At 53.9% G+C, this 15,653-nt stretch overlaps 1 protein-coding gene across 1 annotated transcript in view; it reads left to right on the top strand.

Annotated features, from left to right (window-relative positions):
* Window positions 1–15,653, top strand: part of CCDC33 (coiled-coil domain containing 33) — a 100,527-nt gene that overhangs the window by 61,253 nt on the left and 23,621 nt on the right. The window lies entirely within an intron of this gene.

Consider the following 15,653-nt stretch of genomic DNA (forward strand, 5'->3'; position numbering starts at 1 on the left):
CCAGCTACTCAGGAGGCGGAAGCAGGAGAATCACTTGAACCCGGGAGGTAGAGGTTGCGGTGAGCCAAGATTGCGCCATTGCACTCCAGCCTGGGCAACAACAGTGAAAATCCATCTCTAATAATAATAATAATAATAATAATAAAGGACACCAATTTTGGTGACAGAGTCTGTGCTCAGACTCAGAAAGGGCTGGTGGAGGTGGCCAAAGTGACATCCTAATTTGCTGAGGAGTCAGTGCTGGGTCTTAGCCCTTGATGCAGAGCGCTAAAGAATGGGCTACCAAAGAGACAGTCCAGGGAGGTGCTACCCAGTAACCATGGCTGAATTCTTGGGTGGCTTCCTCCCTTCTTCCACAGCGGGTCCCATGGGGAACGCTGCTCTGGAAGATCCTGAGAAAAGGCCCCAGACAAGGCCACCAGTCCATAGGGAAGTCCAAGCCATCCCCCTCCCAAGACCTGACCTCCTCCACCAACAGCCTCCTCATCTTCCCCTGGCACCTCTGCACCTTTCTGGAACGTGTCCCATCAAACGAATAGGAAGGCTGGCTGTCTGCCGGGAATGCCCAGGGTTCTTCCACATGAGCACCCCTGCCCACCTGGGAGCAGGGCCGTCCTGCTCATGCACCACAGCACTCATAGGCCATCTTTATGATTTCTTCCTGTCACCTCTGGCTCTTGAGGAAACAGCCCTTGGGATCAACATCCAGCTCAGCCATAAACTGCATTGAAAATTTAAAAACCCTATCTTTGGAGATTTGGGGCAGCATGAATAAGCCACTTCCTCCTGCCCTCTCCACATCCTGGCCCCGTAGTTCCCCCTTCTTGTGCCTCTAAGCAGAGGTAGTAAAGGAAGAGAGGCCAGGTGCATGGCCCACATCTGTAATCTCACCACTTGGGCCGGCTGAGGTGGGAGGATCACTTGAGCTCAGAAGTTTGAGATCAGCCCTGGCAACATAGTGAGATCCTGTCTCTACAAAAAAATTCAAAAAATTAGCCGAATATGTTGTTGCATGTCTGTAGTCTCAGCTACTCAGGAACCTGACGCAGGAGGATCACTTGAGCCTGGGAGGTCGAGGTTGCAGTGAGCTATGATCGTGCCACTGTACTCCGGCTTGGGTGACAGAGCAAGGCCCCGTCTCAAGAGAAAAAACAAAAGAAAAGAAAAAACAGGCCAGGAAAGAAAGAAAAAGGAAGGTGTCATCACAGGGAAAGGCACATGGGAAGGGAGGAGAAAGAAGGCATTCCTCCTCAGCCTCAGCCCTGCGGAGGGCTCAGAGCAACCTCTCCTGCTCAGCTGCCCAGGAGGGGCCAACCAGCCAAGCCTCAGCCCTCCCCAAGCTAAGCCTCCACCTTCCCCCAGGGATGCAGACCTCAGCCCCTGGCTCACACTACCTCTGGGAGCAGGAGCCTCAAGCACCTCCTGGCTGGACAAGCCTCTCACATCAGTCACTTGGGCACTGACACAGCACAACCAAGGAGGAGGAAGTACCCAGCCCTGCTCCTGGTACTGGGCATGGCAGGGAGTCCTTCGTTTGCAGTCTGCTGGTAAAGCATCCAAGGTCTGAACGGAGGTCAATAGGTCTGAGAGTCTGGATTATTTGAGAGAAACCAGATACAGATGTCTTAAGACCATGGATTTGTTTGTGGGAAGTGAGACACAAATTGTGGGGTGGGTTGGGTTGGAGTGTGCACTGTGCTTATAAAATTTGATGATGATGATGATGATGATGGTGATGATGATGGTGATGATGATGGTGGAGGAGGAGCAGAGAGGAAAAAATAGAGTGGAGGAAGAAATGGCCTTTAAATATAGAATGGATCTGAGAGGTGGGCAATATAAACAGTGTTTTCAACATCTGAAAGAATATTAGAATAACATGGGTAGCAGGCAAGTCTTGATTTTCTCTTAAGAATTAAACCAAAAGAGATGGGACCAGGCTGCAGCTTGAGAAGTCAAGGTTAGCCATTAGGAGGAAGTGTGTTTTGGGTTTTTGTTTGTTTGTTCATTTGTTTGTTTTTGAGATGGAGTTTCGCTCTTGTTGTCCAGGCTGGAGTGCAATGGTGCGATCTCAGCTCACCACAACCTCTGCCTTCTGGGTTCAAGAGATTTTCCTGCCTCAGTCTCTTGAGTAGCTGGGATTACAGGCATGCGACACCATGCATGGCTAATTTTGCTTTTTTTTTTTTTTTTTGAGACTGAGTCTCACTCTGTCACCAAGCTGGAGTTCAGTGGTGCAATTACAGCTCATTGCAACCTCCGCCTCCCGGGTTCAAGCAATGCTCCTGCCTCAGCCTCTCGAGTAGCTGGGATTACAGGCACGTGCCACCATGCCTGGCTAATTTTTGTATTTTTAGTAGAGACGGGGTTTCACCATGTTGGCCAGGCTGGTCTCGAACTCCCAACCTCAGGTGATCCACCTGCCTCGACCTCCCAAAGTGCTGAGATTACAGGTGTGAGCTACCACGCCCAGCCAGGAGGAAGTATTTTTAAGCAACAGTAACCATTGTCAGTGACAGAGGAGTGAGGAGAGAAGGAAGGGCCTGAGCGTGCTAGGCCGGAGTTCTGGGAGGCTCTGAGTGATACCTAATACCCACAAACTGCAGAGGTGTTGTGAGCTGGGTCTGATGGAGAACTCACTCAAGCATGCCCACCCTGGGCATCACCTCCAGCATGCCCATCAGTGGCTCATTCACCCAGAGAGAGTGTTCCTGGTCCCTCTACCCTCCCTCTTGCTGGACACCAGGTAAGGCCTTAAGGACCGGCTGCTAGCCCTGGTTTGCTATCGGGTTAGGGCCACTCAGCCACCACCATCCAGCCCTTGAACTAAAGAGCTTATTTTACTGACTTACTCGCCTCTAGGCTCCAGAGCCCTGCCCAGGGCTGGCCCAAGACAGATGTTGGTAAATCCTAGTTGGGAAATGGAATAGAACCCTGGCTGGACAGCAAGAGAATCAGAAAGAACCTTAGAAAGTATCTAGACTGATTCTCTCATTTTACAAAGGGTGGCAATGAGGTGGCCCAGGGATGGGCAGGAATGGGCCTGCCCAAGGCTTCCTGACATGGCAATCTCATGCTGCCTTGCATCCAGCCAAGGAAATACTGGATGCTACAGAGGCCTGCATGCTCAGTCGACCTGGCACCATGGGGTCCCCCAGAGACTCACAGAGTATCCAGGGCAGTGGGTATGTCCCTCTCCCTTACCCATCCCACTCTGTTCCAGGCACCCCGCCCCTCTTTGTTCCTGACTCTTGACTACGTCCTTGTTTATCCTCTCACCCCGGTTCGGTTCCCCAACTCATTTCTCTCTCTCACTCCCTCTCTCACTCGCCTTCTCGTTCTCTCTCTCTCACTCTCCTCAGATTTACCAGCTGGCTATTTCTACCTCTGACACTTTGCCCTAGAGGGGGCCTAGAAACCCAGCCCCCAGCCCCAGCTCCTACCCACTGGCCAGAGCCCAGAAGGATCATAGCAGGACCCAGACACACATGTTCACGTGGCCGGTAGATCCCAGTTACAGGCAATAGAACGTGGGTGGGTAGCAACAGTGTACGGCTCCATGACAAGCACAGGTAGCCTAGCTGTGTAGCAATGGGTCACTGTTCCATAGCAACCAAACAAAATTACATAGCAATGGATGAACTCAAGCGACCATGAGGCACAGTGACAAGCAGTCGAACATGGCCATGGAGCAGTGGAGTGTCGTTGCATAACAATAGACCCAAGCTGTAGAATCATGTCACACAGCCCTGCACTGCAGGAGGGTGCAATCATAGGAATGAGTACGGAGCACAGTGTGGAAGCTGTGGGCAGATGTACAGAGTAGTAGCACTGGGACACAACTGAGTAACAATGGCACGGTCACAGTGTGTGCGGTTCCTGGACACGCGGCCAGGGAGCGGTGGCCGGCAGCAGGTCCCAGGGCAAGCAGCAGGCACCAGTGACATGGCAGTGGTTGCATAGTAGCCGAATGAAGAACTGTCTCCCTCATGCTGGGCCGTTGTCTCCGGCTGAGCCTCTTGGCCTCCCCTGATTTCCGGAGTGTGTTTGTCTATATCCAGTCTCATCATGCATTCCCCAGAGCCCGAAAAACAATTTTATCTCTGATTCCCTTCAGATCCTACTTCAGCTTAATAAGAAATTGAACAATTTTCTGGAGAGAAAGGCACCTTGGGAGTGGATGAGAGTGGAGAAGAGGAGGTCTATGCCTCTCTGTGCAATGCTGCCTGCTGCCCCTGGTCCTGCCTGTCCCACCCCCATGGTTCACTAAACCCACTGCGTCTCCCTGCCCCTGGATGTGCCCTTGATCTACCTCATTTCCAGGCTGCAACCCAACCATTTCTTCTCACCTTGGAACACTTAGTTTTGATGCAGGCTTTCAAGTTCCGTGTGGTTAACATGGTTCAACACTCTGGTCCTGGGTGGACCCACCGAGGTCAAGTCCCATGGGTATGGTCTTGGGTCGAGCAGGCAGAGGTAGAGGAAGCCTTATCTCCCTTCTGAGCAGCTCAGAAAGCCATTGGGAAGAGGTGAGCCTGTAAGTGAGTGTGAAGAGTGAGGTGCTAAGGTTCATCCTGAACACAGCAACTCTCCAAATAGTCAACAACCTGCGAGCATCTGCCCTCCACTCTCTGGGCACCCTGAGCCCACCTCACATGGAGCCGGGCCATGTCTCCCGATGCCAGGAGGGGAGCAGGTAAGGCAAGGGGGCTCCATGCCACCTCTAGATGGACCAACTTCCACCACAAAGGGCTTCTGAAACACCCGCCATGTGCCTGGACTCCCCATTCCTCCAGTCCATCAGAAAATCAGAACTCTCCACCCTGCCATGTGCCCAGCCCTGTGTCCAGCTGGGGCAGGGATATGGGGACAAAGAGATCAAGGACCTCAGTTCTGAGAACTCCCCAGTGGACAGGAGCAAGCCATACCCAGCGAGACGATTAGTGGCATAGAGTAGGCACACAGTAAATATTTGGTGGTGGATGAACAGGCAAAGGAGGGGCATGGTAGGGACAATGTAGATTTTTAACTGCCACACTTACCCAGCACTCCTGGACACACCTAGTGAGCCCTCCGTGAATGAGAGAGAGTTGGGGAGGTGGTGGATAGGGGGAGAGGCAAGCAAGGAAGTCTTCCTGGAGGAGGCAGGCTATGCTTTGGATAAAGAAAGGCAGATGTGCTCATTTACTATGAAAGAAGTGTGTATTCAGTGTTGTTTCCAGCACAGAAATTCAAGGACAGGGTCACTTCCCTCCTCTTCCTGTCTCTCTCCCTGTCTCTCCTGCTCTCGCTCTCTCTCTCTCTCTCTCTCTCTTTCTCTCTCTCGCCCTCCCCCGCTCTCTCTCCCCCCCTCTCTCCTCTCTCTCTCTCTCTCTCTCTCTCTCTCTCTGACTCCTCTGTTTCCCTCCCTCCTTCTGCCTTGCTCAGAGGAGATTTGTGGCAGACCAGAGGGCCCTCATACCAGGAGATGAATAATTGACAAGGGTTGTTAAAAGATTCAGTGGAGTTTTTCCAACCTCCTCACGCTGGAATAACTCATTTCTTTCATTCTGTCTTTGAAAGCCTTTCCCCCCTCCCTCCACCTGTCTCCTCCACATCCCCGCCCCCTCTGAGCATACCGCTTTTGTTTCTCTTCCTTTCTTGAGTCTGCTAGACCCTAGAACAATTCAGCCTTAATCCCTCAGTTTCTCTAAATCCCCTTCCCCAGCTGCCCCCACCCCACTTACCCTGCTCTGGAGGTGTAGGTTGACCAGCAGAGACAGCCCCAGATAATGAGCACAGAGAGGAAGGAGGACCAGGGAAGCTGTGGCCTCTGTCAAGTCCCACTGTGCCAGAGGTGGGCTCGGTCCTCAGGAAGGCAAGCCTCCCAGCACAGGGACCCCTTTCCTCGCAGGCAGGCAGAGAGGTGCTCTGGGGACTCTGGGTGACCATGTGCCTTGGTTTCTCCATCTTAGCATGGAAGAGGTGCTTGCCCTACACTACCTGCCCCTCAGGATCAGATGGGAGAGGTGAGGCCCCCCAGAAACGGCGGCTGGCTGTGTACCAGAGATACCCTGAGCCTAGTCCTTTCTGTCCGGCTGGCATGGCCCTGGGGTGACCACCTATCCCTGCCCGTCCAAGACTGAGGGGTTTCCAGACTATGAGGTGTTCAGTGCTTAAACCAAGACAGTCCCAGGCAAACCTGGATGGTGGCCACCCTACATGGCACGGAAACCTCCCCTGCCCCAGGTCTGCCCCACTGGAGGTTGCCACACCCTCTACCCTGTCAACCTCCCTCATCCACAGGGCACACCCCCCTGCCTAGCCTGGCCCAGCTCCATGCTGTCCCTGCACTCACAGTGCTCCCACTGCTCCTGGAAGTGACCTTGAACTTCCTTCCCCTCTCTGGGCCCCAGTTCCTGCCTCTGACAGCACAGGAGGTTGGAGCAGATGTTCCTGAGTGCCCTGGGGCTCCTGCACTGTGGCTGGAGCCTTGGTCCTGCCCCCAGGCCCACACCCAGGATGGGGTCAGCAGCCTGGTGAGGACGTCAGCAGTCTGACCCGGCCTCCACTCCTCAGCACCACCTGGTGGAAGGTGATGAACTCTGAGCAGGAGTCTTTTGAGGCTGCCAGCAGCAGTCACCAGGCAAGGGACTCGGAGCACCCCTGCACACTGCCCACATTGGTGGCAACAAGCAGCAGGAACATCCGCCTAGGGTGGTGACATTGCAAAGCCTCGGGAGCCTGGGACTGGCACTCAGGAACAGGAATACGCAGGCCCCCCAGGGCCACTGGTTCAGGCACCAAGCCCAGCCTGGGAGCAGGGTCACCCAGGGCCTGGGAGTACAAGAGGACCCAGGCCCCAGATCCTTTGGAATCAAGAGAGACTGAGGAACTACGAGAGAAACAGGGAGTGAGACAGAGACAAAGAGAGCAGAACCAAGCAGGGTCCACCCAATGGCCTCCAAACAGATGTCCCTGACTCAGTGTCCCCTTCAGGCCATCCCACACCAGCCACAAGACATGTTCCCAAAACACTGGCCACCCCAGCCTTCCTGCTGCCCTTCCTCAGTCTCCATAGCCCCTGACTCTACTGCCCAGCGTGACTACCCCATTTGCTGGGTTTGTCCTCTCTCCCAGTCACCTCTCCAAGCATCCCTGTTCTGTGCAGCACACACTCACGAGCTCCTACCCAGGCCCAGCTCCCTACAGGCAGGAAGTCTTCTCAGGGCCCCAACCCTCCTCAGCTCCTCCCCTGCACTCTTGCAGGCCCTCAGCTGGGAGCACTGCATGCTGACAGGGGCTGGAGGGGGTCCTACAAATAAATACTTAAGACGGGGCAACAGACCTGAGCCATGGCTGAGAACACTCACCAGCTCTTCTCCCCTTCCTGTCCCTCCCCCAACTCTGACCTTTTCCTCTCCAATTCCTAAACACAATCACATACAGTGCTTACCAAGCATTTTAGCAAGGAAGGGAGGGAGGGGAGAAGAGTAGAAAGGAAGAAATAAGGATCACATCCCACATGTGTCTGTTACCTCCCTCTGCAGACCCCTCCTCTCATCTGCGTAGCTCTTGCAGGTTTATGTTCCAACTCCACCACTCTGGAGCTGTGTGACCTTGGATAAATCACTCCACCTCTCTGATCCTGTCTCCTCATTGTTAAGTGGAGGGAATATTGTCACCCTGTCCACCTCTTGAGACGATGGGGAGGATTAACAAGAGAATGAGGGGCAGTGTGTTGGAAACTGTAAAGGGCTGTCCACTTTGCAGGAGTCTTAATAGTCACTGTGTTCGTGGGGCCCTGTGATCAAGGCTGAGTATAAAAAGGAAGCAAAAATCCCCCAGGCCTCTCCCTCTGACCCTTTCTCTGGCAGGACTGTTCCCAGACCCCTGACCCACTTCTCCTCCCTCCTTCCCCCATCCCTCGGAGTCTCAGCGGGCCATTCTCCTTCTCCATCCATCACCTGAGACTAAAGAGATTAATAAACGAGACTCATAACTCAGCTACTGGGATGCAGCAGATATTTACGGCTCCATTTCAATTTGCAGAGAGATTAAGTGTTTGTCGATTTATTGTCTCTTGGTGTGTGCAAGCGGCTGAGCAAGGCCCCCTGCAGGCCAGTCCCCTCCCCCACTCCACATGCGCTGCACATGTGTGTGGGCTCCTCGACTCCCACCCCCAGCCCCCGGCCCTGGAGCTGGTGGGGAGCCTGGTGCTGCTCTGCCAGGCAAAGCTATGGGCCACTCCGGTGGGCCTGTCTTCCTGACCGACTTGGCCAGGTACCTAGGCTGATTTAGAGGGCCAACTCACACTCCTCCAGCCTTGTCCCTCCCCACCTGGTCAGGTAAATGTGCCCCAGATCCCAAGCTCCACACTTCTAGAACACTCTGTCAGTATCCAAGACCCCCAAATGGGCCTGAACCTGCTTCTTCTTCCTCCTCCTCTTCCTCCTCCTCTTCCTCCTCCCCTTCCTCTTCCTCTTCCTCCTCCTCCTCCTCTTCTTCTTTTCTCTCCTCCTCCTCCTTCTTCTTCTTCTTCTTGTTTTTTGAAATAGAGTCTTGCTCTGTTACCCAGGCTGGAGTGCAATGGTGCGATCTCGACTCACTGCAACCTCCACCTCCCAGGTTCAAGTGATTCTTCTGCTTCAGCCTCCCAAGTAGCTGGGATTACAGGCACCCACCACCAGGCCCAGCTAATTTTTGTATTTTTAGTAGAGACAAGGTTTCATCATGTTGTCGAGGCGGGTCTCACACTCCTGACCTCAAGTGATCCACCTGCCTCGCCCTCCCAAAGTGCTGGGATTACATGTGTGAGCCACCGCGCCTGGCCTGAACCTGCTTCTGAGGACTATGCAAGCTTAAGTCTACACTTCTAAGGGTTGAATACTTTTGCAGGGGTGCACCCTGAGGCCCAAGAAGCAATGGCTATTTGCAGAGGGCACATGCTGGGAGCCTCCATTTCTGTTCTTGTACTGGGCACTACAGACATTAGGGATGGGCCTGGAGAGGTGAGGCGTCCATAGAGAAAGCCCCCCAGCCCAACTGAGGAGAAGTCTGTAAAGGCCAAGGGAAGTGAGACAGCATGAAAAGGAGCATCACCCCAGGGGATAAGGGGGAAGTACTGAAACGCCAAGGATGAGCAGTGCTTTAGGAGCCAGGAAGGGGCCACATGAGCACAGGTGGCAAAAGTGTCTAGTGCCCCCAACCTCCGCAGACCCCCAGCTGTCTCTCCCTTCCCTCTTGACTTTGTATTCTGGCACATGCGCCTACTCATTCATTCATGCATTCATTCATTTGTTCAACCAGGGTTTTGAGCATCTACTCTGTGCCAAGTCTGGTTATCTTGCCTCACAGATTCCTCCACTCATTTGTGCAGCCCCAGCAGGCATGAGTCCCATTTCCACCACCCAAGAGCTGTGTGGCCTTGAATAAATCACTCGACCTCTCTGATCCTGTCTCTTCAATGTTAAGTAGAGGAAATACTCTCCCCACCTCTTGAGGCTTTTGAGAGGACTAACAGGAGAGTGGATGGCAATGCATTGGAAACTGTAAAGGGCTGTCCACTTCTGCACTTTGCAGGAGGCTTGTTAATAGTCATTGTGTTGGTGGGATCCCTTGAGATCGAGCGGAACGAGGGGAGGCAGCACAACTCACCCGGGCGTTTCCCTCTGACCCTCTTTCCAGAAGTTCACTCCCAAGATATGTGACAGTCACATAAAGATAAGGGTCCGTACAAGGGTCCTTGTCCTCAAGAAGTCCCAATTCAGCAGGGAGACTCATCAAGAATGGCTGGAGGAGGGAGTGGTCAGGACTGGGGCCCAGGGTCCTCAGGGGATTGTGGGAGCTCAGAGGGGGTCTACCTAATCGTAACCCCCATCCACTCCCACCCCAGGCAGGGCACACTTTCTACAGAATGCCAGGGTAGTCGGCAGATGTCACTGTGATAAGCAAGAGAGAAAAGTCAACCAAGCGGCAGTGGTGGTTAGTAGGAAACCATAACAGATCTTTGATTCGTTGGTGGAAGGGAAACGAAATTCCTCTTGTTCCTGCAAGAGGAATCTGTTGATCTGTTGAGTGGGAATTACTAGTTAGTGTGTGTGTGCCTGTCTCTCTCCAGGCTTGGCCTGGGGTCTCACCAAAAGGCACTGTGGGGCCCCAGGGCTAGTCCCTTCCCTGTCTGGACCTCAGTTTCTTTATCCGTATTAATGGAGTGAATGCCTCCCTCCAGTGAAGGATGAGAAAGTCTTAGCGGTGTGGGGGAAAGAACGGATGGGATGGGTGGAGTAGTGAGTGGACTGGCCAAATCAGGGCCTGCCCTAAGTACCCAGAAGATCAGGCTCAGAGGAGATGAGAACGAGGTCACTCCGGGCAGAGGCCACCCAGGCAGAGAGAAAATTACTGCAGAGAGAGTGCTGGGCAGGAGGAGCATCAGGAGACATTGAGTCAGTTCTGACTTGAGGAGTCAGCCTGACTGACCCCTCCGCTCCTGGGCCTCCATCTCCCCTCCTGTGGAGTGAGGAGCCTGGTCTTGACAATTTCCTCTTTCATCCCAGCAAACAAGGCAGGCAGAGGCGGGACAGCCTCCTAGTGCTGCTCCTTAGTGAAATGGCTGGTGCTGCCAAGTCTTGCTGTCCATCTTTAATTAAATGGTGGGTGGGCGAGGCAGGAGTGGAGTGCTCTCGGTAACTAAAGCCAAGATGATGAGGCCATAAATTGCTGAGGGCTTGAATCATCGATTGGTGAGAGTGAGGTGGACTATAGAACCAGAAGCGACTGGGAGAAAGAGTTGCTAACCTGGGAAATGGGGCTGGTCCCTTCTGTACTCTGCAAGCCCAGCCCAACCTTAGCACTCATTTTAATAACACTAAGTGTTCTCATCAAGATTCACTGAGCTCTTACTCTGCACCCAGAACTTTGGTCATAATCTCATGTAATCCTCGCTCCAGCCTGAAAAGGAACATACAATTATCATCCCCACTTCATAGGAGAGGAACCTGCTGGTAGCACAATAACCCTCCCAGGGCCACCAGACAAGACTGAGGGGGAGTCTTGGTCCAACACATGTCTGGGGTCTCCAGTCCAGTGCCTGAGCCTTGGCCGAGCCTGGTCACTCGGAGGTCAGGAGCCTGGTGAGCTTGACTCACCATCTTCCCAGCCTATCAGGGAGGAAGAGCTGCCTCAGTTTCCTAGTAAACACCAAGACAAGCTCTGTGGCTGCAGCCCCCACCCCCGGCCAAGGCCCACCTGGAACATTTGAGAGTACAAGCAAGGCCTACATACCATATGTCCAAACCCCAGGTAATTAAAATATAAATCAAGCAGAAGCTAGCAAACTCCTAAATATGTTCCATTCCTCTACCTCAATAAATACACCTTATGAACAACCTCAAAGAATTCTCAGCTTCCACACTGGCCCCTGGCAGTGTGGGGAGAGCCACTCCCAGGCCCCCACCCCTCAACCCCACCCGCCCCCTTTTCTTCTCAGCTCAATTTCAGTCCCACACCTATGAGACTTTGCGAGCTCTTTCGAGTGCATAAGGGTATACTGCCACCTGCAGGACGACAGGCCCTGGAAGCAGGGGAGTGCCAGGATCCCAGTTACCCAGGGTGAGGTCTTAAGCGGGCACAGGCTCCAGGTGGGCACGTCCGCCTTGGGACCACCAACTCCTCACCCCATGGGAAGGGTTGTGCCCCAAGGAGGGCCAGAGCAGGACCTTCCAACCCACGGGGCCCAGGGCTGGAGTCCCTCTTGTCCAGGGCTAAAGGCAGAACTGTCCCTCCCCCAACCCTCACCCCTAGCTTGGTGACTCTATCAGGGTGCACTCCTGAGTTCAGATTAAATGTTTTTCAGTACAGTCCAATTTCCTCCTGACACACAGACTAGAATAGCCCAGTCCATGTGTGCAGACACACACACACACACACACACACACACACACACACATATTTGGTGCTAAATATCCAATCAAGTCCACAGATAATGGAGACCAGCCAGTTCACTCCCAGTTTAATCAGATAAAATGCTCATTCATCCGCTCCTGCCAGCGGCTGCCGTCCCCTCCTCAGGGCAGAGTCAAGGGGGCGGGGAGGGCCTGTGGGGGAAGGGGCTGAGACCCAAGTAGCTTGAGCATGTGGGCTGTGCCTTTAAATCTTCAAGGAGGGGGGACTGCGTTGCCCACGGGGGACTAATTATCCTTCAGCCTTTAGCCAGCTCTTACTCAAACAGACAAAAGGGGGCTCAGCAGCTCTGGTGGTACTGAGCCTCTGCAGCAGAATTTTTTTCACTCTCAGATATGCAAATCCACCTCCACAGGGTGGACCCTGGGGTTGGGCTGCAGAGGGGCTCAGGGATTTGGAAGGACCAGGAAGGGCAATGACAGCTGGACCCTCTCAGAGGACTAGTTTGGGACTGGAAGCATCTCGCTCTTCCTCCTCAGGCTGGGTAGGGAGCCATTCAGTAAGGAGCTGCCAGGCTGGTAGGGAGGGTCCTGTAGTGGCCAAGATGAAGACCACACCCTCCTGCCTTCTCCTGTATGTGGGTGGAGGGCTCCTGTGGAGGGCCAGTGGGCTCACTCAGAGAGCTGGCTCAGGATCTGGGAGCTGACCATCCAGATGGGGCCCTTCTGCCCACCTCAGCCTCCCTCCTGCTAGGACACAGCCACCAGGTGACCTGTCCCAAGCCCAAATCTAGACATGCTACCCCCTGCCCTGAACCCATGCATGGTTCCCTTGCCTGCAGCAGGAGCCCCTCAGCCTGATGGGCCCTGGGGCCTCTGAATCCCCTTCCTCAAGCCTTTACCTGAACCCAGAATATTCTACCCATGCTCAATGGCAGTAGTGCCTCCTCCCAGCTCCAGACCCGTGCTCCCAGCTCACTTCACCTTGTATCCCTCCCCCACCTCCACCTCCGGTGCCTGGCACGCAGTGGGTGCTCAGTAAGTGTGTGCCCACTGAATGCATAGAATGCCCCTTCCTGAGCAGTTTGGTGGACCAGAGGTGGTCTGGATCACAGAGGTGTTTGCCTCCTACTCAGCTCCCAGCCAGCACCTACAGGAACCTCAGTCTCTTTAGCTGGGAAAGGGGGACAGTGCTAGCCCTTACCCCCAGGCTGGCTGTGAAAACCTCACAGTGCCTGGAGCAGCTCTGTGAGCTATAAGAGCTTCTGGCGCCCTTTTTTCCACAGCAGGGAGTGAAGAGGACAGTGTAGGAGAGTGCAGAGGGTCTGGGAACCAGATTCCATCCCTCTCGGTCCCTCCAAGACCCTCGTTACACCACTATAGGCCATTCACTCAGGGAATCTATTTATCCACTACAAATGGATCTGTGCCCCACCCATTCCAGACCCCCCAAGTCCTCCACCAGCCATCTCAACAGAACAACCTGGACCTTAAGAATGAGGGAAACAAAAACTCTGGGAGAAGCCGGCGCAGTGGCTCACGCCTGTAATCCCAGCACTTTGGGAGGCCGAGGCAGGAGGATCACTTGAGACCAGGAGCTTGAGACCAGCCTGGGTAACATAGTGAGACGCCGTCTCCGCAAAAATTTTTAAAACATTAACCAAGCGTGGTGACACATGCCTGTAATCCTAGCTACTTGGGAGACTGAGGTGAGGGAATTGCTTGAGTCTAAGAGGTCGAGGCTGCAGTGAGCCATGTTCCCGCCACTGCACTCCAGCCTGGATGACAGTGAGACCCTGACTCAAACAAAATAAAAACAAAAACAACTCTGGGAAGATGGTCAGGAGGCAGGACTGGAGATGTGCTTGGTGCAGAAGGTCTGGCTAATCAGAATTTGAATTCTGAGGCTGGGTGCGGTGGCTCACGCCTGTAATCCCAGCACTTTGGAAGGCCGAGGCGGGCAGATCACGAGGTCAAGAGATTGAGACCATCCTGGCCAACATGGTGAAACCCGGTCTCTACTAAAAATACAAAAATTAGCTGAGCATGGTGGTGCATGCCTGTAGTCCCAGCTACTCGGGAGGCTGAAGCAGGAAAATAGCTTGAACCCAGGAGACAGAGGTTGCAGTGAGCCAAGATCGAGCCACTGCACTCTAGCCTGGGCAACAGAGGAGACTCCATCCCCCCAAAAAAAAGAATCTGAATTTTGAGACTGACTCTGAGAGGCCTGAGGTGGTCAGGGGGCATCCTGAGAGACCCAGCGGGAAGGGTACCCACAGGCAGCGGGAGTGCTCCCCCTAGGAAGCCCCCTCCCTTCATTGCCACCTGCATCTGTGAAGTCTGGGCCCTGGATTTCCATTACCTGGGCAGTGGGCAAGGCTGAGTAGGCTGCAGAGAAGGTTCCCACGGGGGACTCTCAGGGATGGGGAGAGGGAAGTGTGAGAGGAACCATGGCCAAAAAAGGCCAGGTGACAGGCAGGGGAGGCGGGGGCTCTGAAAGGACCAACTGCCTTGAGGCTCAAGCCTCAAGAGGCAAAGCTGAACACAGGGATTACCAGGGTTCTGATGGCTGAAGCACTTTGTGAAGCTCTGGGGTGGCCTGGAGTCTGGCAGCAGAGAGGTGGTTTCCGCAGCACAGGGCTGGGGAGGAGGCTTGTGGCCTAGGCCGGAGGCAGGACTGTGATCTGCCTGGACAGAGCACACGGGGCCTGTAGCGTAGGCCCGGAGGCAGGGTGGGTGGTCTCACCCCACCTCCTGCTCCCCTGTGACACTGAGCTTCCATCACCCTAGTCCCTTCCCCGACCCACGGTCCCTCCCAAGTCTCAAAATGGTCTAGGTCTCCTTGGATCCCCCAAGAGCCCCAAATGTCCAGACAGGGCTCCTTCTCCCAGGCAGAGACATGGCAGGTGCCCCCAGTATCTCCCCCCTCCACACCTCCACCCCAGTGTGTTCTCTCCTGGCCTGGGTGAGGACAACAAATGGGACACAGTGGGCACACACAGAAATAATGAGAGGGAGGAATGTGAAAATGAGAGCCTAGAATTCAGGCCTGGAGAGCACAGTCATCTAAGGAGACGAGGCTCTAATAGCAGGATCTCAACCCCTCCAGTTGAAGATGACCAGGAACTGCATGTTTGTTAAACATGCAGTTTAACAAAGTTGGAGTTATTGTGGATCGTTGTACTAAGGGGGATGCAACCATGGGGAGTTGCGGGGCATCCCAGAAAGAGTGTGTGGGGAAGGACTTCACAGATTCAAGCTGGTGTTAGAGTATTTGGGGAAGGGTTTGAGGAAACAGGCTTTGCTCTGGGTTAGATGGTATCGGGAGGCTGGCTTAGAATCAGCATTCTAAGAGTGGGTAGGTATCATAGGAGTTCTCATCTAGAAGGCAGGAATGATGGTACTAATAAAGAAGCAGCAGTCACTCATATTAACCAGGAAAGGGAGTTTGGTCATTTTTGGGGTTTGCACAGTGACTATGTTTTATCTGTGTTCACACACGTTACAGAGTGGTCAGAGCATGGCCTGATATGATGTTGCGAATGACATTCAGCAGCAGGACACCAGGGTCCAGCTGAGGCCGCCAGCTCCCGGCCACCAGGGGCCGCTTTTCTTTCTTGGTAGCTTCAGACAGCAACCGAGAAGAGATGGAAGGGACAGATGTTACTCACACAGCACATGCCAGGCACTGTGCTCAACGTTAGATGGACGTTGCTCACGTAATCTTCACCAAAGCCCTCTCCTCATTGTACAGATGAGGAAACTGAGGCTCAG

This window comes from Theropithecus gelada, chromosome 7a, assembly GCF_003255815.1.
Source record: "Theropithecus gelada isolate Dixy chromosome 7a, Tgel_1.0, whole genome shotgun sequence".
NCBI lineage: Eukaryota > Metazoa > Chordata > Mammalia > Primates > Cercopithecidae > Theropithecus > Theropithecus gelada.